Source organism: Chrysoperla carnea, chromosome 2 (assembly GCF_905475395.1).
Source record: "Chrysoperla carnea chromosome 2, inChrCarn1.1, whole genome shotgun sequence".
Lineage (NCBI taxonomy): Eukaryota > Metazoa > Arthropoda > Insecta > Neuroptera > Chrysopidae > Chrysoperla > Chrysoperla carnea.
In genome coordinates this window covers 93,539,825-93,565,856 of record NC_058338.1, presented here as the reverse complement: position 1 = coordinate 93,565,856, position 26,032 = coordinate 93,539,825, and the positions used below count along the sequence as shown (strand labels likewise).

The 26,032-nt window shown below is 29.5% G+C and overlaps 1 protein-coding gene and 1 long non-coding RNA gene across 2 annotated transcripts in view; both read left to right on the top strand.

The window, feature by feature from the left end:
* LOC123293059 (connectin) overlaps nucleotides 1-26,032 on the top strand; it is a 445,382-nt gene that overhangs the window by 104,038 nt on the left and 315,312 nt on the right. The window lies entirely within an intron of this gene.
* On the top strand, nucleotides 1,386-22,153 carry LOC123293859. The gene is made up of 4 exons (XR_006535055.1): nucleotides 1,386-1,396; nucleotides 14,588-14,597; nucleotides 18,356-18,357; nucleotides 22,027-22,153. It is a non-coding gene; the product is annotated as an uncharacterized LOC123293859 (long non-coding RNA).

Here is a 26,032-nt window from a genome sequence, read left to right as displayed (position 1 = left end):
CCACACACACATAACTGATTTTCTCATGTGATTGTAAACAGTGATGTTTACAAAAAAATGTTTCAGACAAAAGTTGTTTATTTTTTTCATGAGGATCATTTTTTACATTTAAATTTTTCTTCTATCTCTAACGGTTTACAAGATGGGTCCTACAGACCCAAGACTCAATTGACCTATATTGCTTATTTACGAACTACACCTCACTTTTTACGTTTTGAGTACGCTATAAAAATTTCAGCTTGATATCTCATTTCGTTTTTGAGTTATCGTGTTGGCAGACAGACGGACAGACAACCGGAAATGGACTAATAAGGTGATTCTATGAACACCTTTACCAAAATTTTTTTCGTAGCATCAATATTTTTAAGCGTTACAAACTTGGGACGAAACTTAATATACCTTGCATATTAGATATATGCATGGTATAAAAACGCAATAAGAAAAATTCATGCAGGATACAGTCAACTTGTGTTATATAATTTTATTATATCTTGTTCTTTTCAGACTCCAAAATGTAAGAAGTAAAAAACAGCATTATTGAAACTGTAATAACTCTATCTTCTTCTACCTACACTTAATAATGATACGTCGAGCTTAAACGAACAAATTCTTAGTAGAATAAAACAAAACAGCAAAAAAAAATATGTGAAAAAACAAACATTTATTGTCTAAACACTTTGCACATTTGAAAATTTGAATTTTCAATTATGTATGGAAATTTTTTTTTGTTATATTTGCTTCTTAACATAATTCACTCGTAAACTTACTTATCTTACATCACTTGGATAAAAGTTAAATTGTGATATTAAAGATAAATGTTTTTCGTCTTTATTTGATTTAAAATTTGAATTATTGTATTATTGTCCCTGCTTGTTGGCCATTTACGTACGGAAGCCTGAATGGCTCACTATCAATTTATGAGAAAGCGGCGATACACTATTTTTTAAATGTGTACTACTCACAAGTATAAAACCAACTTGTAAAAAGTCACTAATTCACTTTCAACAAGTGCACTTGTGACTTGTGGCATTACAGAAACGAACCTTTTTGAAGATGTCAGTCGGTCATGACTATCCTTTAATTAGACACTACCGAATCTGTCTGGAATTATTTATAATTATATGTCCGGATTTAATAATAATATGATAATATTTATAATTTGTCTTATGTGGTTAGTTCAAAATTTTCTTTAGTATTATTTAAAAAATATAATGCTTTAGTTTTTCATGTTTTTCTTTTGCATCTACACATTTCTAATTTCTAACCTTTAAAAGAATTATTAAGTGTTTATTCTGACGTTATAGTTAGAAATCTGCACATGACAACATACCGACATTTTCAAAAGGGTTTGTTTCCATAATACCATAATCCATAAGGAAAAATAAAAGTTATTTATGTTTTAAATCGAGCAAACTACTCACCACGCGAGCACTGACACTTTTAAATTTTATTTTTTGAAACAGACGTTTTGGCAATATTCACAAAAATATTATTCGTCTTTCAAAATGCCAACACTCTGTTTCTAGAAAAGAACGCTTTCACGGCTATAAATTTGTTGTGAAATTTTTATTATTTTAACTTTTTTACCTTTTGATTTAAATTTGGTTGAGTAAAATCTTTAAAAAATTAGAAACTTGTACGTTTATACGGATTTGCCTGGTTAGATTTTGTCAGTCAATTACTCTTTTTATTGAAATAAAATATTAATTGCTTGATAAAAAGTATATACATGATAATTTAATCTGTAATTATAATGTCACCACGAGATATATAAGATTCTCTTTAATCACTTGACAATCATAGTGTCATAATTAAATGGTTTTTGCATGAAAAAATAAAAATAAAACTTCTATAAAATCTTAAAGAACATGGTTTTTTTATAGGTACACAAAATACACTTGAGCTCTGAAAATTTGAACTCATACTTTTACTACCAACATTTTTAATTATTAAAACATTAAACCACTTAAGGTACTCAACGTTCTCTTTACTTTATTGATTAAATTTAATAGTGCTTATAACTCCATAACTATTGGGTTTTAGACAAAAGTATGTAGGGCATTTTCTACTTAAAATTATCCAACGAGGGATACCCTGTATACATATAACGTGGCCATTTTGGGTATAACTTATTTGCGTGTTTTTCACAGACGTGCTAACTTCAATGTAGCCGAAGTGACACTAAATAGAAAAACCAAGCAGCTCAAAGAGGTCAAGAACTGCAGCTATAGTGAGTGGAAACTAATGCGTGCATTTTGTATTAAAGTTATTGGGTTTTTAAAAATCGTCGAGTATTAGATAGTTAGAAACGTTTTTGTTAATCACGTCCTCCTTTCGTTTACATAATTTTTTTATTATAAGGTTGTACGAACGCCAAGACACGCTTAGACTAGAAGTTGAAATTATTTGGACCTTATTTTCAACTTTGATCATGAATTTTGTGAATGTAGACGAAAAATATGAATTTTTCGATATATGCTTTGGTTTTTGAAATATCGAAAACTAAATATAATTAAACAAAACTTTCGATTTTCGATATTTTGAAAATTATTTCAGATATCGTAAAATTTTATTTGTACTTTGCGTCTTATATTGTGAAGTTATAATATAATTCACCATCAAAATTGAAAAAAAATATTAACATCCTTAAGTTCACATATTTCCAATTTATTTTTTTCTTGAAACAGTTCCAACGTTTCTGATTAAGCCAGTCTCTATACAACTTCACTAAAAAGCATAGCCCCAGAATGATTAAAAGAAGTTATATATTATTTATTATATAACAAGTTAGGATTTAATCTTGAATTTTTATTGAATACATAAAAAAAGAAACCTTTTGCTATGACTGTGTCTTCAGTAATTCTTCTCATCTTTCATAATTTTCACACAAACACACATATACTTTATACTCACTCATACATTTAAAACTCTCTTTTTAAGTACATGAATTAAAAAGTTATGGTGGGTTTCGTACAAACAAAAGGTTGAACAACTTTAGTCTTTAGTATAGCAGTACAGTCAGTAATGACTGAAGAACTCAACTACTAAAGTAATTTTTATAAGATGAATAATGTAAATGAGAATGAATGGAAAGATATATACATGAAAATTTCATTGAAACAGGTCGTAGCGAATGTGGCTTTGAGACACCAAACCAATAATTTCCTGATTTAATTATGATAGAAGAAGATGTCTGTACAATTATTTTTAAATTAACAATATTTGCATATTGAAATAAAGGTATTTTAAGAGAATATAGATAATCTGAAAGCTGCTTGTCAATGTTTTATTTGTTTTCGAATTTAATTACGACAGCTATGTCGCCCTATTAGTTAAGTTGGTTAAGGCGATACCGTCCGTCATACCGTACGCGGCATGCTTAGGGTAGTAGATTCGATTCCCGCCGTCGCAACAAAAATAATTTAATAAATAGTTGTGATGGGCTGGTGTAGTGCATGGTATATGCATGAAGGAGGTGCACTCAGTCTCTGAAATTGAGGAGCTGATAAATGAAATTATCAGCGGAAAGGTGGTAAAACACATATATATGGTATCACATTGGCCTCTATAGCCTAAGTGTGTCCTTCGTGTACAGTTAATGTAACCTTACCTAACCTATGACAGTTATTTCGAGTAAAATTTATTATTTTCAGGTATAACTATTTACAGCACAATATTTCTTCTGAAATGAGGGTATTTTTTCCGCGACAACCAATAAGGGTATTTGTTTGATAGGTATGTATGCATGAATGTAAAGGTTGTTTATTTCGTCTATTTACTCCTAGCTTCTAAACTACTTATCTTAATTTGACAAGTGAGATATCAATAAAAGCGCCTTGAGCATTCGCTGGTTATAGGCTATGAGATGTCACACTGAATTGAATATGTTGCCCTCTAGACGACATACAGTCATGAACTAAAAACAAATTTTGCTTTAATGATACCGTGTTAGGTATCGAATGATAAAACGTAATTAGCACTTTTCAAAAATATATTGTGTTATACTTTATCACGAAATTATAATCCCCAAAATAGTTTTAAATCTATATAGTTTCGCCTGTATACTTTTATCTATCATAGCGATTTCGAAAACTTTCGAAAGTATTGCAAGTTTCTAACTACCTATCTTTTAGAGTTTTGGAGAAAATGAACATCCAAGTTTTATCCTTATTTGCGCCTTCGTACAGGTAAACAGTGATGTTTTCGAAAAAATGTTTCATACAAAATTGTTTTAATCTTTTTAGGGACAATTATTACATTTAAACTTTTGTTCTGTCTAACAAAATGAAATTTTGTGAAAAATCGTGAAACTTAGACGCAAAAATAGACGCACTTTGAAAAGCTGTATCTCTGAAAATATCGGTCCCAATAAAACTGACTTGGTTTCAAATTTATGCAAATTGAATGTTCTTTAAAAATGGATGCAGTAGTTTTTGACCAGCCCTTCTAGTTCAATATTGACAAAAAATAGAGTAAGGTAAGGTTTTCGAGGTTTTAATATGTTTTTGTGCGACTCGGTCGTTTGCCAAGGTCAAAAACTTGAATTTAACATTGCCCTTACATTACAAAGAACATATCAAAAAAATCAAAATATCTTATTTGATCCAGCAGCGTTCAATGTTTTATTTGATTGGCCTAAAAATATTGTTTTCGATTTTATTTTTCGAGATGAAAATAACAACTTTCTAACAAGAAGTTTAAATTTCATTGAAATAAATACACCGAGAAAGAAGGCAAACATAACAAGGGATAAAATTATTAAAACAACTTTTTATTTATTTATATTATATATATTTTTTTTAAACTTAAATTTTGATTATATGTAGTTACACGCTAGCGAAGTAAATGGTGAATCTTGTAAAAGTTGGCAAACTTTCAAAAACTAAAAAGGAGAAACTAAAAAAATAAAAATATTTAAGCAAGTGTAAACAGAATCATTTTAGATAACATAGATTTTTATTTTTAAACACTTACGAGTGATTAAAAGTTTCTAATTTATTTAATTAATTTAATTCAGACAATTTGTGTTTTATTTTAATACACTTAAAAGTACTCTTAATAAGCCGGAAAATGTGGAAAAGTGGTGGAACAACTCCAATAAAACCATCCCTAGAAGTGAGAAAGATAAAAATTTATAAAATTCTAAATTTCACACTGAAAATCAAAAGGCAGCTAAAAGTGGTTGCAACCCCATTAAAACCACCCCTAGAAGTTACAGATAGCAAAAAATTTCTAGATTCTTAATATTGTCACTTCTAAGGGGTGATTTTATGGGGCTGCAACCTTCTTTAGTTAATTTTTTTTAAATTCGTGACAAAGACGATTTCCGAGGTGTAATTTTGCAACGGGGTTGCAACCATCTTCTGTTTCTATTTGATGTCATGCTATTGTGGTGTTAACAATTAACACACACATACAGTACTATATTAAAAACAAATGTACTCTAGACAGTTCTAAAAAGAAACAAACAATATCGTTTTATAGTAAAATTTATGCAATAGAACATACGTGACCGTTCTAGAATTTGCTAGACTGCATGGTCACAATTACAAGTAAGATATATGCAATAGAACATACGTGACAGTTCTAGAATTTGCTAGACGATACAAACAATGGATTTTAACTATAGGTATAAACAGCAGTGTGCGATACCGTCAACACAGATTACAATAGAAGAGATTACAATACAGACTCTTCAAGTAAATTACAGAACGAGTGACGTGAAGTACTCGTCTATCTATATACATTAAAATTAGTGTGAAGTGTTGTGAATTATATTGAATTTGTATGTAGTAAACTTAACAATAAAAAATTCGTATAATTATTTGAGTATAAACAGTTCAATTTTTTATTACACAACGTTGATTACGTTAAGCCCACTACACTATGAAAACGTATGTATATCAAAAAAGTAAAAAAAAAAAGAGATAGCAGATAAATAATCCTGCAAAAATTTTTCGAGGGCTCACGAGAGTTTTTCTTAACAAACTAGCATGTGACTATTCCACTTCCTGTTTGATAAGAAAGGCCATAAAGAGCTGTTTTTTGTTTGTTTGTTAAATTGACGGCCCTATAATAGCAGCTTATACATATAATGGATATTTTAAGAGTGTAATTTTCAATCTTTAAAAAAAAAAAATGAAATAAAAAATTTATATTCATAATTTTTTTCTGGTATTCATTTATAAGACCTACTTGTTGTTGTGATGAATTTTAAGATTTTTAAATAACAACCATTGAGGCTTTTTAAATATTATACGAACTGTTTATCCTTATGGTATAATTAAATATTTTTAAATTATAATTATATAAAATGGTTTGTAATAAATGTCAAAATTATTTCCTTTTATTGAATTTTTTTATGGATATTTTCGAGTCACATTGAATTGTTAAAAGATAATGAAATTTTTTATTTTTCAAATACTTACCGCCAATATTTGAATTGACCATGATCATTATCTGCAGTGGTAATTGGAGAACTGAAATACTCGTTATACAGTAAAGGATTTGGCAATTCGACTCGTTTACACCCGATACTGGAATATCTAGATATGTTAAGTGGTATAATGTGTTGAGCTAACAAAATCTATTACATGTCTCAATGATATTTATATAAAATATACACAAAAATTTTAAATAAATGTAAAAATTTATTTTCATAGTAAAAAAAGTAAAAGATATTTTTAGATCAACTAGTTTCTAGAGAAACAGTTGCAAATTGTGGAAATTTCAATTTTTTTTTTTTTTTTATAATATGTTAAATAAATTGTAATTTTTTTAGTAATTTCACGTAATAGACCTGTTAATTGGTGTCAGTTAACCTCACAAGATCATGTCAGTTTAAAGTTATTTTTTCTTCAGACGCTTAGTTTTCGAAATTAAAATTCTTGAAAAATAAAACTGCAATATTCGATTTTAAGAAAAATGTGTAATTTTTTCAATAACTCGTTCAGCTTATGTAGCTCCTTATGAAATATACATAGTATATTAAGTTTAGTCCCAAGTTTGTACCGCTTAAAAATAATCATGCTAGGAAAAAAATTGTGTCATAGGTGTTCATAAAATCACCTAATTAGTCCATTTCCGGTTGTCCGCCCGTCCGTCTGTGGACACGATAACTCAAAAACGAAAAAAGATATCGAGCTGAACAGCGTACTCAGGACGTAAAAAGTGAGGTCAAGTTCGTAAATGAGCATCATAGGTCAATTGAGTCCTGGGTCCGTAGGACTCATCTTGTAAACCGTTACAGATATAACAAAAATTTAAATGTTAAAAATGTTCCTTATCAAAAATTAAACAACTTTTGTTTGAAACATTTTTTCGTAAACATCACTGTTTACCCGTGAGGACGCCAATTAGGCGGAAATTTTATATTATGTACTATACTTGATTATCAGTTATGTATGTGTCACATGTTTGTATGTGTAATGTGATAAAGAAATCAACACTGACTATGCATGGTATTTCAACAATTAACTCAGTCAATTGTTTGTTTCCACTTGTTTTCTTTGGATATATTTAAAAAATACTTGTCTTAGTCAATAAAACAGAAATGCTTGAACACTTGGAATACAACATGCTGCGTTTTATGGGTAAAATACGACCTCAATTGCTACGAAAAGTGAGTGAAAATTGGAAAACATATATATATATATATATATATATATATATATATATATATATATATATATATATATATATATATATATATTTATATGAAGAACAAGGGCGCATTTCGACCACAGAATTTAAGTATCCGTAATAAAAGTCAAATCAGAACGGTCTTTAATTTTTAATCTATTTGTTTTTTAAATGAATGAGTAAGACGGAAATGCATTCAATTTTGAAAGATTTGTACTCTAGTTTTTGGTCAAAATTGAACTTTAAAGAGCTATAAAAATTTTTAAATTTGTTTATATCAGGAATAAACGTTTCTTACACAAACAAAAAAAACTATAAAATCACAAAATTATAGTTGTTCGGGTCGTTTAAATATGTTTACAGGTTTGTAAACAAAGTCATCCATTTTATATTTTTATAGTAAAAATAATTTCTAGATAAAAGATTTCGAATAATAATTTTATTACACTTCTTGAGACAAATACAACTGATATCACAAATATATTGTTTTAACACATATTCTGGTTCCGTATAAATATTTCATCATAATGGAATTTATGAAAAATTAAGTAAAAACATCACATAATAGACTGATATTCCCGATTAACTCTATTTATTAGACGATTTTTTTTACTTAATTAGTCATTAAATACTACTTAGGGGCCATCCATAAATTACGTCACACCTTGAAGGGAGAGGAAGGTATCATTCGAATGTGACATTGTGTGGCAAGGTGCAGGGGGGTCAAATGCTTTGTGACATCACATTTCAAAATTTGTGATGTCCAAACGCGAAATTTATAGGTAAAAAAAAATTAAACATTTACAAACGCAATCTTTATTATATATCTTTATAATAAGGACGTCGTAGCCATCGGGTGCAGCTGTGGCTCAAGCAGCTTAATCTTCGATCGTCCTTCACTGTGCTTCAATCTCGATACTGTGGTTACAGTGTAGGACTCGGAGATCCTAATTCGGATCCACGTTCAACAAATATGGTTACAATCTGTTCATAAAATATCATAATCGGAATACTCGATCGTCGATAAATTATATAGCACTTATCGTAATCAAGAAGTAAATTAATTCATAGTAAAATACAATTAATTGAAATTAAAAGATTATTCAATAAATATAAGAATAAATGGAAATAAATGTTTTTTTATATATTATTTTCCGATAAAATTGGAAAATGTGTGACGTTACGTCAGGGGAGAGGGGTTTTTCAAAATGTGACAAGGACGGGGGGAGGGGTTAAAAAGTCCTGAAATTTGTGTGACGTAATTTATGGATGGCCCCTTATATAATTATTCAATACCTTATATTTATAAATTTTGACCCAGCGCTGGAGTACGTTAAGCGGAGCGCTCCATCTTCTGCACCCTCTATTTATAAAAAAGTTCAACGTACAAAAAGAGTTTCAAACCAAATTTGTAGAGAATTTATCCTCTACAACTTTTATAATAAACTAGTGACCCGCCCCGGCTTCGCACGGGTGCAATGCAACGTTGAAGGTGCAATGCATAAGAGATAGACATATACCATCACGGACTTTTCTGTAGACCTTTTCAATGTGTACAATACTTAGTACATTATTTTGATAAAACTATTTACCATAGCTATTGATTACTTACTCAACCCAGTCGAAAGGTATCGACATCTGTTAGAATCATTTGGAGTTAACAGATAATTGTGACAGTCAAATAATAACAGACAAATAATTAGCAATAAATTAAAATTGCGACTATAATTTGAGATTTAAACTATCCTATCTCTCAAGTTATTATAATCGGTTAAGTGGTTTAGGAGTCCATTGAGGACAAACTTTGTGACACGAGATTTATATATATATTAAGATATAAATGCGATTGAAGGCAACGAAAACGAGATATTATAAAAAAACAGATTTTTGTGGCCTTTGACTTAGAATATCTAAGCACGCGCATACGTGACAACATTTTTACTATCAAATTAAAGGTTTTTTTTTACAAAAATTCAGCTTCTTTCGTTTGATTCAGGGGTGAAACCCTAAGATTGGATTAAACACGTTAAATAATAAAAAAAGTTTTTTTTAATATCTGAAATAAATACTTAAATCATTTTTTGAACGAGCATATACCTTCCTCCTGCATAATAATTTTTAGGAAAATCTTTGGAGACTTCCCCGAGTGTATATATATATATATATATATCAGCAATCTCCGAAACGGCTATAACAATTGTCCTGAAAAGTATGCAGGAGGTTTTTGCGGCGAAAAATCGATCTAGCTAGTTTATATTTCTAGAAATCGTCGTTCTATTGGTGTTTTCAGAAAAACCTGAAACATGTGCAAAATAAGACACTTCATCCTCCTGACATCTATTGGCGGCGAAATAAAGTACATTACTCGGACATTCAATTTGGTATTTTTGTGGAGACATTTTAAATGTTTCTTATATTAGGATAAAATTTGTGTCTTTTTTACTTAAAAAATATAGAGTAAAGCTCGATCATCCAGGTACTGTAAGTTTACATATTAACAATTATTCTAATAAGCGGAAATAAAGTTGTGAACTCTTATGATCATCCATAAAATTTCATTGATTAAAATGTATGTAGGTGTAAATGTATGTAGGTGCACGATACTGATAATGATATATTTTATTATCACAAGCTATTTTCACTCCATTAAAACTCAGGCACCATAACGTATATATCTAACTCAAATACCACACTTAACAGACTTTATGTAAAATTCAACTTCCCAAGTATTATTCTGAATGGTTAAACAAGCGATCTTACTTTTCTACACACATGCATAGTGATGACATTAAAACGATATAATACAAGCAATTTTATTCTATCTATGTTTTTATTTAAAAAAAATAAAAAATATAAAAGAATAAAATATATTTTAAAGATATCTTGTAGTGTAAGTGACACAGATATTTAACTCAAACCACAACAAAAAAATTACATATGGATCACTTGACTTCCTTGTCATAAGCTAGTTTAAATGAAATTTAAGCTCGATTTAAAACACAAAACTATTATTTTTCAAATATCATTTGTGGTTGATACTTTTGCTTTCTTCATATAAATTTATTTATTTTCGAATTATGAATATTTTCAACCTATCCACAGTTTTAAAAAATATTTTTTTTTTTCAAATAAAAGTCCTTTATAAATTGCGAGAATTTTCATCATGAAAATGTGTAAGCAAAAGAACTATAAAGTCGGCAATTTTTGGAGATACTATTTAGAATGAATTTAAATTATTAAGATTATTTCTCTGCTCTTATATTTTTACCCTCAGACATCATTCAATAATCACGCAGTGAAACTATTATACCATGTATATATGAAATATACATAGTATATTAAGTTTAGTCCCAAGTTTGTAACGCTTAAAAATATTGATGCTATAAATACAATTTTGATATAGGTGTTCATAAAATCATCTAATTAGTCCATTTCCGGTTGTCTGTCTGTCGTCTGTCGTCTTTCGTCTGTATGTCCGTCTGTCATCACGATTACTCAAAAACGAAAAGTGATATCAAGCTGAAATTTTTATAGAGTGCTGAGGACGTAAAAAGTGAGTTCGAGTTCGTAAATGAGCAACAGAGGTCAATTGGGTCTTGGGTCTGTGGAACCCATCTTGTAAACTGTTAGAGATACAACAAAAGTTCAAATGTAAATGTTCCTTATGAAAAAATAACCAACTTTTGTTTGAAACATTTTTTCGTAAACATCACTGTTTACCCGTGAGAGCGCAAATTATGCGCAAATTGAATAGTATGTATGTTATAACTATATCAGTTATAACATACATGTGTGTGACATGTATGTATGTGTAATGTGACAGAGTAATCAACACTGTCTATACATGGTATTTCAACAATTAACTCAGTCAATTGTTTGTTTTCACTTGTTTTAATTAGCTAGTGCATTAAAATATACATTTATATAATACATATTATGTAGAGGTTATGATTTACAAAGTTAAAGAACATTTAACGCAGAAAATATTTGACGCACGTGCAGGACGCGAGAGCAAATCTCACATCAATCAACTAAAGTTTACCGAACGGTTGATGTGAATGCTTGTGTGTTAATACGACGAGTTAAAGGTATTTGTCTTTATAGTTTCCACTATTTAATCATAGAAAGTATTAATAATTATCGAATGACTTTATCGTTTAATTTTGTATACAAAATTTAGTAAACAAACATAAATAAGTTAATGTTGTTGACTAACAAAACAGTGCTTTCAATCGTTACTTAAAATTAGGGGAAAAGCAGAAATAAAAAAAAAGTCTTTAATCCAAAACATGCGGGTTTTGAGATATTTAAATACAAACTTGAATGCTTCCTTCGTACCTACATGTGAGTCTAGAATAAGACTCACATGGCCCTACTTACAACGTCAAAATTTAAAACGGGCCTGAGCCCACAATATTTTTCCAGGTTGCTTAAAAGTTGAAATTGGATGAGCTTTTCGTCAACGATGAGATGATACATTTAAATTTTCTCTCTTGGGGCTAAATTTTATTGCTTGCTTTTAAGCATTTTTTTTTAAGTGTGAATTTTAGAGGTTAGGCGGCTTTTAGTAGATAAAAGAAAACGCTGCCTGCTACTGTTGGTTCCATCGTTGGATCTAGCAGTTTTTAACTGCGGATAAAAAAAATAAAATGGATATATTTATGTTAAAAACTTACTTCTTCCTGCGGGTTTACAAGGGAGTTAAAGAAAATAATAGAATATATTTCATTTGAAATAGTGTGAAATTGTTGTTAATTCTTGTAGAAACATATAGAATAGAGGAAATCTTTACCACAGACATGCGGTGGGTGATGTGGTAAATGTTAAAACTTTTATTGACAGTGATTGACACAAATCTAATAGACCTTCTCAAAAGAGAAGCACATTTTCAACAACCACATCGAAATGTTGTTTGGAAAAAATTAATAATTTTTATTTTCAATCTTTTTTTTTTTGTATGTGTTCATTCACATGCTAGTGCAAGTTTATCATATTTATTTCAGTGTAAGTGTCGAGCTTCTTAGAAAGTTTGTTGATTATTGAAATATTTCGATTCGTGTGAACATATATGCTGTGTCCAAAAAATAAGGTGACATTTGAATTTAAACTGCGCGCGTTTGTTGTGCAATATGAATTCCTTCCGCCCGGCCAAACAGTCAACAAGGAATATTATTTGAACGTTATGCGTCATTCGCAACGCTATCCGCCTAAAAAGGCCGGATTTGTGGAAAGACAATTCATGGTTTTTACACCACGATAATGCACCATCCTATACTGCACTCATAATTCGTGATCATTTCGTCAAAAACTCAGCCCATATCGTTCCGTAAACACCGTATTCACCTGATCTGGCACCGTGCGACTTCGCCACTTCTGGCTGTTCAGCAAGCTTAAAAGACCGCTCCGGGGACACTGTTTTGATACGATAGAGGAGATTCAAGCCGCAGCGACGACGGAACTGAAAGCAATCCCGGAAAGTGACTACAACCAGTGTAACGAAGATTGAAAAATCCGTTGGCATAAATGCATTGCATCGGGAGTGGATTACTTTGAAGGAGATGAAATTGATTTGGAAGAATAAATAAAGAATTTTCAAAATAATTACAATGTCACCTTATTTTTTCGGTACAGTTACTATGATGCATAGTACATTTTATGCACATAATTTTTGAGTAACTTACAATTTTTCATTTCAATGATTTTCCTTTTTGCATTGACAAGTTTTTAAAGTATCTTCTGAAATTATCTGGGACCTTGTAAACCAATTTGAACATAATAAATATTGCCTATTTTAGCCATTCTCAAGTTACTAGTTTTATAAATTGGAAAAGAACCTTTACGTAAAGTGCATAGTTTACCTGCATTTAATTTCTCAGGCATAGCACATAAGAAAAACGTGTGAATAGCCAAATAGTTTTTTTTTTTTTTAATTTTTTCAATATTTTAATATTTTTAACCTCAGGAACTAAAACTTACGAAGATAAAAAACTGGAACGGTTACATATTTATTTGTTTTGTAAAACGTTTCTAATTTTTTCTTAATATTTCGTCTTAGTTCCTTCAAAAAATTTTTTTATAAATTTTCATTAAAAAAACACATGTTTCTTTCTCTTTTTAAACATTCCAATCCGGAAATTAAACTTAAAAGAAAGGAATAATGATGTACCTGGCTTTCCAACAGGAATACAAACAATTTTAGCAACCGATAAGGATTAATTGTGGAAAACGAATTATTAAAATAGTGGGAGAAAAAGATTAATCATATATATTTTTTTCCTAGCCGGTTTTTTTGTCACAATCTTTCTTATTTCTTAAGGTAGTACCTACACGAAAGTGATATTCCAAGAATTTCTCAAAACTCAGAATATAAAATATTTAATTCATAATACACTTGCTGTTAAAATTAGAAGATGATTTACCATGCCATACATGAGATATTAGCAATTAAAAGTGACGCAATTTGTACGTGTACATGGGAGAAGTGTATAAAAATACACAAATTTACAAATATTATATTTATTTACCAATGAATGACGTCCACCATCTCTATGAAAAACTAATATAATGTAGAATACTATATTTAGAAAATATATAAATAAAAATAAAAATTATTTACCATATAGTTTCGATAAAAAACTTAAATAAATAACTCGTTTTAGCGATGATTTTTGTGGAAAAGATATGAAGACTAATGTTAAAGGCATATTTCATAGTGTGTGTGTTTATATGTATACTAGAAACAGTAGTGAGGAACTACAGTCTTGTGAAAATAATATATGGTATATGTATAATAGTCATAGCACAGTTAATGCACTGAATGATAGTATTAGTCCAAAACTTTTTGACTGGACGGTCGCGGAGGAACTACCTTAATCAATTTCCATTACGAAAAATAGTCTAAAAATGTACTGCTTAGAAAAAACCAGGCTAGAGAAATAATATTAAGTTTTAATTTTGTTCTGTATGTAATTTTTATATCATATTTGTAATAAAATTACCTATAATTAAAATGAAAGTAAATTACTATTGATAAATTACCACTTTTATTATTTTTCTAACCTGTTTTTCAAAGAAAAACGAAACTAAAAAATTTCTTACAAAGCGGTAGATTTTTTTAAATAAATGGTAGGCCATCAAATTTTTTTAAAGGGGGCAAACTTTGGAATACTCGACATTAATTAGGTAATAGAAACTAGGGTTAAATATTCAGAATTTACTGTTAATTATATAAATAATCAGTAGTGACTGTATAGCCTTAAACCATATATCGTGTGAATGCGACAATATAATTTAGCGACAGTTAGACTGAGAGAAATTGCATCATATAAATTTTAGTTCGTTTTTTTTTTATCAGTTCAAATAATAATTCTTAATAACAAGTATAAATAAAACTTAAAACAAAAAAAAAAACATTCATTTTTGTAGATAATTATAATGAAAAATTTTCTTAACTTTTTGTTGTTTATAAAATTTTGTATATTTAACCGACTTCAAAAAGCGAGGAGGTTTTCAACTTAATTGTATCTTGTATACCATTCCTCTACCAATTTTTCTTCTGCCCTATCCCTATCTTCCTTATTCCTTTATGTAATTCCATGATTCACTCCTTATTTTCTAGCTTTTCATGTCTAGGTTTGACAAAAACAATCCAAAAGTGTACCGTTTAGGAAAAAACTCGCTAGACAAATAATTTGAATGAAAAAATATCATAAATTTAAAAAAATTTTAATAATAAATTCAGTAGGCAAACATGCTAGTTTTACTCAAAACATTATTGGGAAAACATGTTAGTTTTTTCAGATGCTCTCCTAATACTCTAGAATATTAATTTAAGAACTTTTAATTTTTTCACTTTTCTACGAAATTGTTGTTTGCTGTGTTTAGCCACGGGTACAGAGTACCCACGGATAACGGTAACTACGGGAGTGAACTTCCGCACGGGTCGAGCTAGTATGGGTATATTAAAGCATGTTCTGGAACTAACACTCGTCAAATAAAATACTCTGCGATTTTGGTATTTATTTAAAACAAATCAATAACTTACGTGTCTAAAGACAGATCCATTGACAGTCGCAGTCGGTTAATAATATCAAACTTTTAAAACCATTCTGTTTCTAAAATGACTTCAAAAATGATTTTTTTTTTCAAAGGTGCGATTCGAATACTAAAATGTATTATAAAAAATTTATCCATTTCTAGTACTTTTGAATTAGGTTATATTTTTTTCTAAAGGTAATTGTCAGATTATTCTACAAAATATGTTCAAAAAGGCCTATAATATTAACTGTGATCATTTATTTATAAACATTTAAAAAAAAAATAAATAAAACATGGAGAAAGTAGAGAAATAATAGGGCTTAAGTTTTGTACCTGAAAGTAAGTACGAAAAGTTAATACGATGATGCTTTAAATAAGCAAATTATAGTTACAAGTTTTTGTTTTTTTTTTCAAGTAGTATTTGAGAATTTAAAAAACAAAATCTCTGACTTTTGAAGCTTATAATTAATGAACCGGATCCTCATACCCCTTTTAATGTATACCTAGGTATTTTGAAAATATTTTTTTTCGAATGAAAACAGATTGAATCAAAATTAAGGACAACCAAAAACTGATAACACTAGCCTTCTTCACCGATTACATCTTCCAATGACTCAAATTACTTTCAAAAGTCAATAAATAAAGCCGTTTAATTTTTCATATTCGTAGAGGTTCAAAAGATTGTGTTTCTTTTACTCCAAATATCTTAGCTACGGAATTACATGGAATAAGCTGAATTTCTGCAAGAACCTTTATTTTGATAGTAAAAATGTTGTCTGAAAAGTCATACAAGCCACACATGAAATATGGCCTTTTGCGGCCATTTTGCTTATTGACACCGCCACCGGAGAGTGAGAAATGGGACTTGTCGATCATCAAAAGTTTCTTCCAAAAATAAGTTTTAGCGTCACCGATCGAGCGATTATTTGGTGACGATTCAGTACTCATTTAAGACCCGAGCAAAGCTCTCTCTGACCGCTTCATACAGTATATTGGAACGCCTTCGTCGTTGATGAATAGTATGTTGACGATCTTAAACTTTCCCGTTCATTTCGGTCCCGTGAACTGGACAACTATTTTCAATGTACGACGTCACGATTTCGGTGTGAAGCAAGTCATGGTTAAAATTGTACTGCATTGACATTTCAAAAACATGTCTAACTCAATTGATTGAAAAATGTCAAAGTAATTCAATGTTTAAATACCTAACAAAAAATGGCTTACCCTGTAGAAGGGAAAAGTGAAAATTAAAAAAAGGTAAAGAAATTTCTGAGTGGACATACACAAAGAAGCTATATGGCACAGTAAAAGATGTTACAAAAATCGGCTAATAAAGAAAAGTGAAAGAAACCGCTCGCATTTTGCTAAAACTCCATGGAATGTGTCTCTTAGGTGCTAAATATCATTACTACTGAATGAGTTAGTGGCGCAAATATTTCTATTTGTTATTAAACAATAAATTATTATTCAATGGAACGATAAATGTTAGAGTTCACTTAAAAAATTAGTAACTAGGCAACTAGTATGACTTGTAAATTTTAAGCGTTTTTCAAATAATCGAAAACTGTTATAACGTATACGTAATTCAATTGAATTTATCAATTTTGTAAGTCAACTTTAACATTAATTGTATTTACAATTTATTGTTTATTAACAAATAAAAAAATACGCCTTTAACTCATGCGTTATTAATGATATTTGCGTTATTAATGAGGTTTTAGAAAAATACGAACAGTTTCTTTCCTTTTTCTTTATTTGTAACAGCTTTAACTGTACGAATTCGTCATCCTGAAAAAAGACGAGTTACTTCTTCCAAAAAGCAAAGTGTCTACTTTTGAAATACATTGTACCTTGGAGCTTGTTAACTATGTCTTGGTAGTTTTAAGTTACTTTTTTTTGTAGACACATATATACTTCTTTACCAAACAGCTAACAGCAGCAATACTGACACTAATTTAAATATATTCGTTCACCAAACAAAAGAATAATATAAAAAGCTTGTGCTCTCTAGCCAAGCTCTCTTGTGTTCCTCTAGCTAGCTAGAGCTCTCACCAGTCGAGAATGTTCATTTATTTTCATTTCAAATAACAAAATGAAATATCATTAAAAATGCCACGCTTTACAATAAGTGCAAAAAAAACCGAAAAGGATAGAAGAAAAGTATTCTTTTTTTTTATTGTTCTTGTTTGTGTTTGTTCCACTTTGTCACTGATAGGCCACCGGCACATGCCTAAAAATGTTCATGGTTATTTTTATACCAGGTATACAATGCGTTCTGATATTGACCGCAGATCATTATCCTGCAGAATAAGCTCAAAAACACGAAGGAATAAGTTATTTTCCACTTTTGGATCTGAGGCCTACTTTGCGAGATAATGAACAAAATAAATTAATATATCTTTAGCGAATCAGAGTTCAATAGAGGATGTGTTTTATCATAGTGGAAGGCGTCTGTAAATGCAAAATTCTTACAAAAATCTCTATTGGGCTACTTTTTTTATTATAAAAACTAACCCATTAAAACATACACTAAGTTTGTTGGTAAATTAAGTGTTGTACGTAACTTATCGTGCGAATATCACATACGTTAAGCATATACTATGGTCCGTTTTGCTAAATATATGCTGAGATACACATACACCGAGACAAACCAAAGTATGTATGTTGTGTGTTGAAGTTGTAAAATGATACAATGTTAAAGATTTTGTGTTCTGTATTTATTCCCCCCTACCCCGTATCTATATTAATATATAATTTGATACCTCCCATATCTAACTGTCTATTGGTGAATTATATTTTTGTTTTCTTTATAAATAATAACAACAAAATATTTTGTTTAGTATTCACTACCCAATTAAATCAATTTGCAATCAAATAATGTTTAATGATAGTCTCCTTTATATTCTAAAGTGACACCTACTAATTTAATGAATTTGATAGGTCTGTGAATTCATAAATCTTTCTATTTTCCCATAGTCACATCTCCCAAATTAGGCCTCAGATCGAAATTTGGTAAGGAGCTTTTTTGTTCGTCTTTATGAGCTTATATTGTAGGCCAACGATCTGCAGTTAATAACAGAACGCCCTGTATATGAAATATATCAAGGTATGCTAAGTTTAGTCCCAAGTTAGTAATGCTTAAAAATATTGATACCTACTACGAACAAAATTTTTGTATAGGTGTTCAAAAAATCAAATAATTAGTCCATCTTCGGTTGTCTGTCCATCTGTCCGTCTGTCCGTCTGTCTGTCAATATGATAACACAAAAACGAAAAATGATAACAAGTTGAAATTCTTATAGTGTGCTCCGGGCGTAAAAAGTGAGTTCTAGTGCTTAAATGAGCAACATAAGTCAACCCATCTTGTAAACCGTTAGAGATAGAACCAAAATTTAAATCTAATGTTCCTTATAAAAAGAAATAACTTTTGTTAGAAACATTTTTTTGTAGACATCGCTGTTTACCCTTGAGGGCGCAAATCAAGCGCAAATTATACAGTATGTATTATATGGGAATATCAGTTCTGTGTGGCTATTTATTAGTGGCTACCGTTTTTCACTTACATGATGTATAAAAAAAACCGATTCCGTAATCAACACTGTCTATACATGGTATTTCAATAAATAATTCAATTGTTTGTTTTCACTTCTTTAATTCAATTAATTTTAATCAATTTTTTCCATGAACAGTTTTTTTCAGGTTAACCTATACCATTATTTTCGTAATTAAATTATCATTTTTCTGATACCAATTTCGATTGGTTACCGGATCGGTGCAACTATCTATATTGACTTTCAGAAGAAACAAAATTTAACTACAAAAATAATGGTGTAGACTTGCTGAAAAAAACCTTTTATGAAAATATTAATTAGTTAATTTAATTAGAAATAGCAGAAAAACTTTTCGATAGAAAAAATATGATAGGAGTGTTCAAAAATCAATAAATTTGCATCAAAAATATGTCTCATCTGGTTATCAGATGAATGAAGATCGACCTTATACAGCCTCTTGTACTATAGATTTAAAAAACTTCTTATAACAAGTGAATATTTCTTGAGTCAACGATCTCTTTCTTAATTCAAAAAATTAGGCAAGTATTTGACAGTTTAACAGTTTTTTTGAACCTACAAAATTAAAAACATATTTTCGAGCAAACAAGTAATTTTTTTACACTTTAGAAGTTTTGTGGATGTACCCAGTATGATGCTATTCTTCGTCATGAGGCCAACAAAATTTTGGATTGCATCCACAAGCTTGAAATTGATGTACATCTGATTTTTTGTTGTTTTAACAGGAAGGATTACCGAACAATAAGTTACTTTGAAATTGAAATTGTGTTATCTATTCCTCGTTATAGACGCTACAAAACATATTTTTAGGTACCGGAGAAAGACCACACCTATTTTCCGTGAATTTTTATGTGTAAGAATTTATGGTAATAACGAATGCATATGCAAAATGTCAAGGGTGAGATAGAGTCATTAAATTTTTTTGTCATGCGCCAATGGACTATAACTGCTTGTTACTCTGTCTTAAAAGTTAAAAATGATATTATTTCGAATGTGATACCTTTTCTACCTAAAAAAACCATCTCGTTCAACTCTCACACAACCTAGATTATTCTGTTTAAGGTTGATGCATGTATAATTTATGTTCTGATTAAGGAATTACTTTTACTTTATTTTTTAGTAAAAATATGGTATTGTTGGGAGATCGGGTACCTACAAAAGTAACGCCAGGTCGAAAGGAACAAATGCTCTGTAGGTTTATTTAACAGTCGAAAAACCGCTTCATTGCCGTCAGCCCGTCAAATGATAGCAGGTGGCGCCCTCTTTATTTGCAATCCGTCGGCGCGCGCTGTTAGGTTTAGTGAGAGAACAATACGTGATTTTAAAAATCAAAAGTAAGATTTTTGAAGTTTACCTATTTGATATTTACGTCGTATTAATAGCCTGTTATTAATCTGAGAGTTTGCATGTTATATCTTGATTACACTGATTGTACAGTGTTTTAGTTCGTTTTTGCCTACCGCCAACCCTTAAAGCAATAGCTTCATTTCAAAATTAATTTTCCATTTTACAAACAAATGGTTTGAAATATTTTACAATTTATAGTAGAAATAAAACCACAGGTAATATAGATCTTATCCATAATGCACTAAATTACAGGAGTTTTTTATTATTTAAATAGGTTCAGTATCACGTTCTGAACAAAATCCTTAAAAAAATACGCAGAGGAAGTGCCTCCATTTTCAGGAAAACCGTTTTAGACTATGTCTTCATCACTGTGCATTTTAGATCAAAAAAGGTAATAACCTTTATTGTAGATAATTAAATTACCTCCCTTTTATGACTTATACTTCTATGACGATTTACTTAGTGACTATTTAACCGATATCTCTTCTAATATTTGTTTAAATAAGAAAATGATAATAGCTTAACTTTTCAATTTATAAATTTGCTAAAACTTTTACTCTAAACTTTTTTTCTAAAATAAATATTTATGAAGTTATAACGCGTTTAATGTTGCAAACATCGAGTGCAAGATTAGTACAAAACAAGTGAAAAGAAACAATTGACTTAGTTAATTGTTGAAATACCATGCATAGTCAGTGTTGATTTCTTTATCACATAACACATACAAAAATGTATAGACAGTGTTGATGCGCAATCGTTGGTTTTTTGACGTCACGTAAATAAAAAAAGATATTCACTTTTAAATAAACACACACACACACACTGATATACACTTATATTAATGCATACTATAAAATTTGCACCTAATTAACGCCCTCGTGGGTAAACAGTGATGTTTACAAAAAAATGTTTCAAACAAAAGTTTTTTATTTTTTTATAAGGAACATTTTTTACATTTAAACTTTTGTTCTATCTCTAACGGTTTACAAGATGGGTCCTACGGACCCAAGACCCAATTGACCTATGATGCTCATTTACGAACTTGACCTCACTTTTTACGTCCTGAGTACGCTGTAAAAATTTCAGCTCGATATCTTTTTTCGTTTTTGAGTTAGCGTGTCCACAGACGGACGGACGGACGGACAACCGGAAATGGACTAATTAGGTAATTTTATGAACAGCTATGACAAAATTTTTTTCCTAGCATCATTATTTTTAAGCGTTACAAACTTGGGACTAAACTTAATATACTATGTATATTTCATATATGCATGGTATAATGAGTATACACAGTTTAATGATAAAAATTCAATAAATATATGAAAAATGTTAACGTTGGTCACATAATTAACAATAAATAATTTGCCTTCTTACCTACAAAAACAGCGACCACCCCTTGAAATTAAAAAAAAAATGGACTTAGGAAAGATAGGAAATTTAATTATCTACAAAAAAGGTTATTACCAATTTGGCTTAAAGTGCACGGTTGCGGGGTTCTAGGCCGTAACGGTTTTTCTCAAAATATCGGCACTTCCCCTCTCCAAATTTGTAAGGATTTTGTGTATTTACATTAAGTACGTTACAATAAACCTATTTTTAGAAAAAAATAACTCTTGTAAATTAGTGCAAGAAAAAATTCTCAATTTTCTGTAGCTGTAATGCAACATTAAACGTGTTATAACGTCATAAATATTCATTTTAGAAAAAAAAGTTTAAAGTAAATGTTTTTGGAAATTTGTACATTTAAATGTTTAGTTATTATCATTTTCTTGTTTAAACAAATATTAGAAGAAAGATCTGTCAAATAGTCAAAAAGTAAATCGTCATAGTCGTATAGGTCAAAAACGGTTAGTGATACAAAAAAAAAATTAGTTTACAAAAAGGTAAGTAATTTAAGTATCTACGATGAAGGTTGTTACTATTTTTTGTCTGAAGTGCATGGTTATGTAGATACAGCCCAAAACGGTTTTCCTTAAAATGGAGGCACTCCCCCCGCCTATTTTTGAAAAGATTTTGTGCATTTACATTCATTACGTGATACTGAACCTAGTTAAATAAAAAAAAGACTCCTGTTATTTAATGCAGAAAAATGATCTGTAGTCTGAGATGTAGGTACCGAAAAAAAAACACTACATACTCTTTTGTAAAAATCTTCAACCGAATTATTTATGAGAAGCATAAACAATAAAGTTTATTAATGTTTTGTGGAATCATTTTAAAGATTTTTCTCTACAAAATGCTCTTCAAAAAGTCATGCTAATGTTAATAATGTTTTTTGAAGTAATAATTTTATGGAATCATGAAAATTTTATATTTATGAATAATTTATATTTCAAATTGAAATATAATGAAGTACACATTTGTTCAACAAAAAATGATCGATCATTGAGGAATATCTATGATTAAAAGAATTAATCAAATTACCTGTACTGTAGAGCCATGTTACCATTTATATGTATTCTGTTTGACCTATGAAGTAAGTCGTTTTTTACTGATTTCCAGGCGTTTTTTACCCCCGAACTAAAAAAAGGGGAGTCATAAATTTTACCGATATGTGTGTGTGTCTAGCTGTGGCTGTGTGCCAATCTGTCTGTCTGTCGGTATCGTAGCTCCTAAACGGATAAAACAATTTATATTTTTTGGTGGTGTTTCAAAATTAATTTAATGGAGAGTGTTCTAAGCTATGTTTCAAGTGCAAATTTAGGTTTCCGTACCCAAAAAACTACAAATTGGCGATGATTTTCCAAATAAGCTCAGTTTTGAAAAGGCTTTAAGAAAAAAGGAAATTTAATGGAAAGTGTTTTTAGATATGTTTCAAATGCGAGTTTAGGCTTCCGTACAGGAAAAATTTTTTGGGGGATTTTTAAATTTTGTAAATTTCACTTGTTACTGATTTTCCTCGTAGTCAAATGACATCAATATTGCTTTATAGTCTGTCTTACCAAGAGATCTTACCAAATTGAATATCTCTTACTCGAATCTTTTCATTGTGCTTAGTTAATTTTGACGATTCCAAATCTTTCATGTATTCCATTTCGAATTGTGTTTCCTCACTTATGGATGAAAGCTGACAAAAAGACTGGCAAAGACGGCAATTTTCGGGGAGTTATTTTCTTATTGCTTTTAGGACGGGATGCGGATTAGTGAAGCAATCTTATTTATTTTGCTTCATTAAAAATACATTCTTAAAAGGTATTTCGATACCAAAAAAATTCATAAAAAAAGCAAAAAATTGGAAATTTTATCAGGCGAGCGAAGCGAGCCTCTACTAGGTTAAAATGTAACTTTTTGATGGTAAACTTTACAAAAAAAATACAAAAGATTTAGACATGAAATGAAATGTTGTAGTTCCATATTTATGTCAGTTATTCCAGATGTGTTATCAATCATTATTTTAAAAAAAAAATTATATAATAATAAATAATAAAAAACAACAGTATTTTTATATACATGCAGAGACAGTGGCACCATCTGTGAGCTACATCTAATACTAATATATCATTGGCTGCATTTAATATTAATTTTAATTGAGTGGCCATCTGTAGATTCTTTCAAGTATTAAAAAAAGTCATAATAAAAAATACAAAAAACGTGATAACATAACATAAACAATTAATTTTTGCAGTTCTACAGTAGAATAACTAAAAAAAAAAGTGATATTAATACAAGTAATGAAAAAATTTTAATTATATTTATTATAATTTTAAAGTTATTTATTAATTAATTGTAATTTTAGCAATAAAATGACACGACGTCGTACGTTGACGGGTCGTAAAGAGTGTGATCGTAATCGATCATTAATGGGTGATGATCGGAAACGACGAAAACAAGATCAAGAAGAATTATATCTTTATCGAGATGATATTAATTTTAAAATGTACGCAAATTAATAAAGATGGGTTTTGGTGTATTTGTCATAAATTTAAAATAAAAAATGAATTGAATATTTTCACAGCAGATAATAACATGGATCCTGGTTTACAACCTGATGTTTTAAAGAAATTAACGTTTGTTGAGGAACAATCAAATAAAAAATATTTTTCAATAATTGAACTATAATTATCTTTTAGAAATATCTATTTTATATGATACCATTCGCGAGCCATTACAAAGTTATACTTTTAGCTAGTTTATCAATTAATTATCCTTTTATACGTCTTTTTAGATATATTAATATCCATTCTCTGTACGGTTTAGGAGAAATTAACTATCAAAATCAATGTTTTTACCAAAAAAAGTTTTTCATTTTTATGCACAGGTATTAATTTTCAAGCTTAAAACTTGAAGAATATTGATTACGATTGATTAACCAACAGTGATTTCGACTTCTTTATACACCACAATGTTAAAAGTACTGTTTTTAATAATTAATTTATCGTGAACCGCATAGAGAATCGTCTTGAAATGTTGACGGAAGGCGTATTAAATACTCATTAATTGGTATACAAAATTCCAGTTTTTGATAACACGTTCTTTTTGGTATCGAACAGTTTTAATTAAAGTATACTCAAGTTATAAATCAATTTGTACCATCGTTTATTTACGTCCTATGAGCTCAGTTGGTTAAGGTGTAACCAATTACGCCCGCGATATGCTTAGGATAGCGGGATCGATTCCCGACGTCGCAACAAAATTAATTTAATTAATAGTTGTGATGGAAATTGAGGAGCGTATAAATGAAATTATCAGCGGAAAGGTGGTAAAACACATATATGGTATCACAATGGGCTCTATAGCCTAGGTGTGTCTTTCGTGGACAGCCAATATAACTTAATCTAACCTAACCTATCGTTTATTTAGGGTGAATTCTCTTTAGATAATGAATTTTAAAAATCCTCTGGCAAATTTGTTTCGAGGTTAATCGATATTTGTTGAAAAAAAAAAAAAAAAAATCTTCAGGCAAAAAGTGAATGCGTTCCTTCGTTTTTTATTTTATGATCTGTTTAATCTTGACTATATCATAACTAACTTGCCACCACTAAATTTTTTAAAAGGGACAAAAAATATTTTATATTCCGTCTTTGTGATTAATAATATTATTCTTTTAAAAATGTCGTCTTAAAAAACAAAAAAAAGAAAATGTCAAATGCATGCAGCTTTCATAGAAAAATGTTGAAGTAGAATATTCTTTTCTTGTAAGTAAGGTTTTTTCTTTTCCCAACGTTTTTTTTCTATGTTCGTAATAATTTTTTTTTCTCCTTACATAAAATATAAATAACTGTAATAATTCTAAATCATAAAGAGAAAATTTATGTTTGAATAATAAACGGAGACAAATTTTTTTTAAATTATTCATTATTATAATTGTTCCTTTTTCCTCAATTAAGGATTCTAGAACTAGATAGAACAGTTGTGTAATATAATATGTAAAAATATTACGGTGATTGTACTTTTTGTATAATAGAAATGAGAATGAATATAATTATTTCGACTTGGTA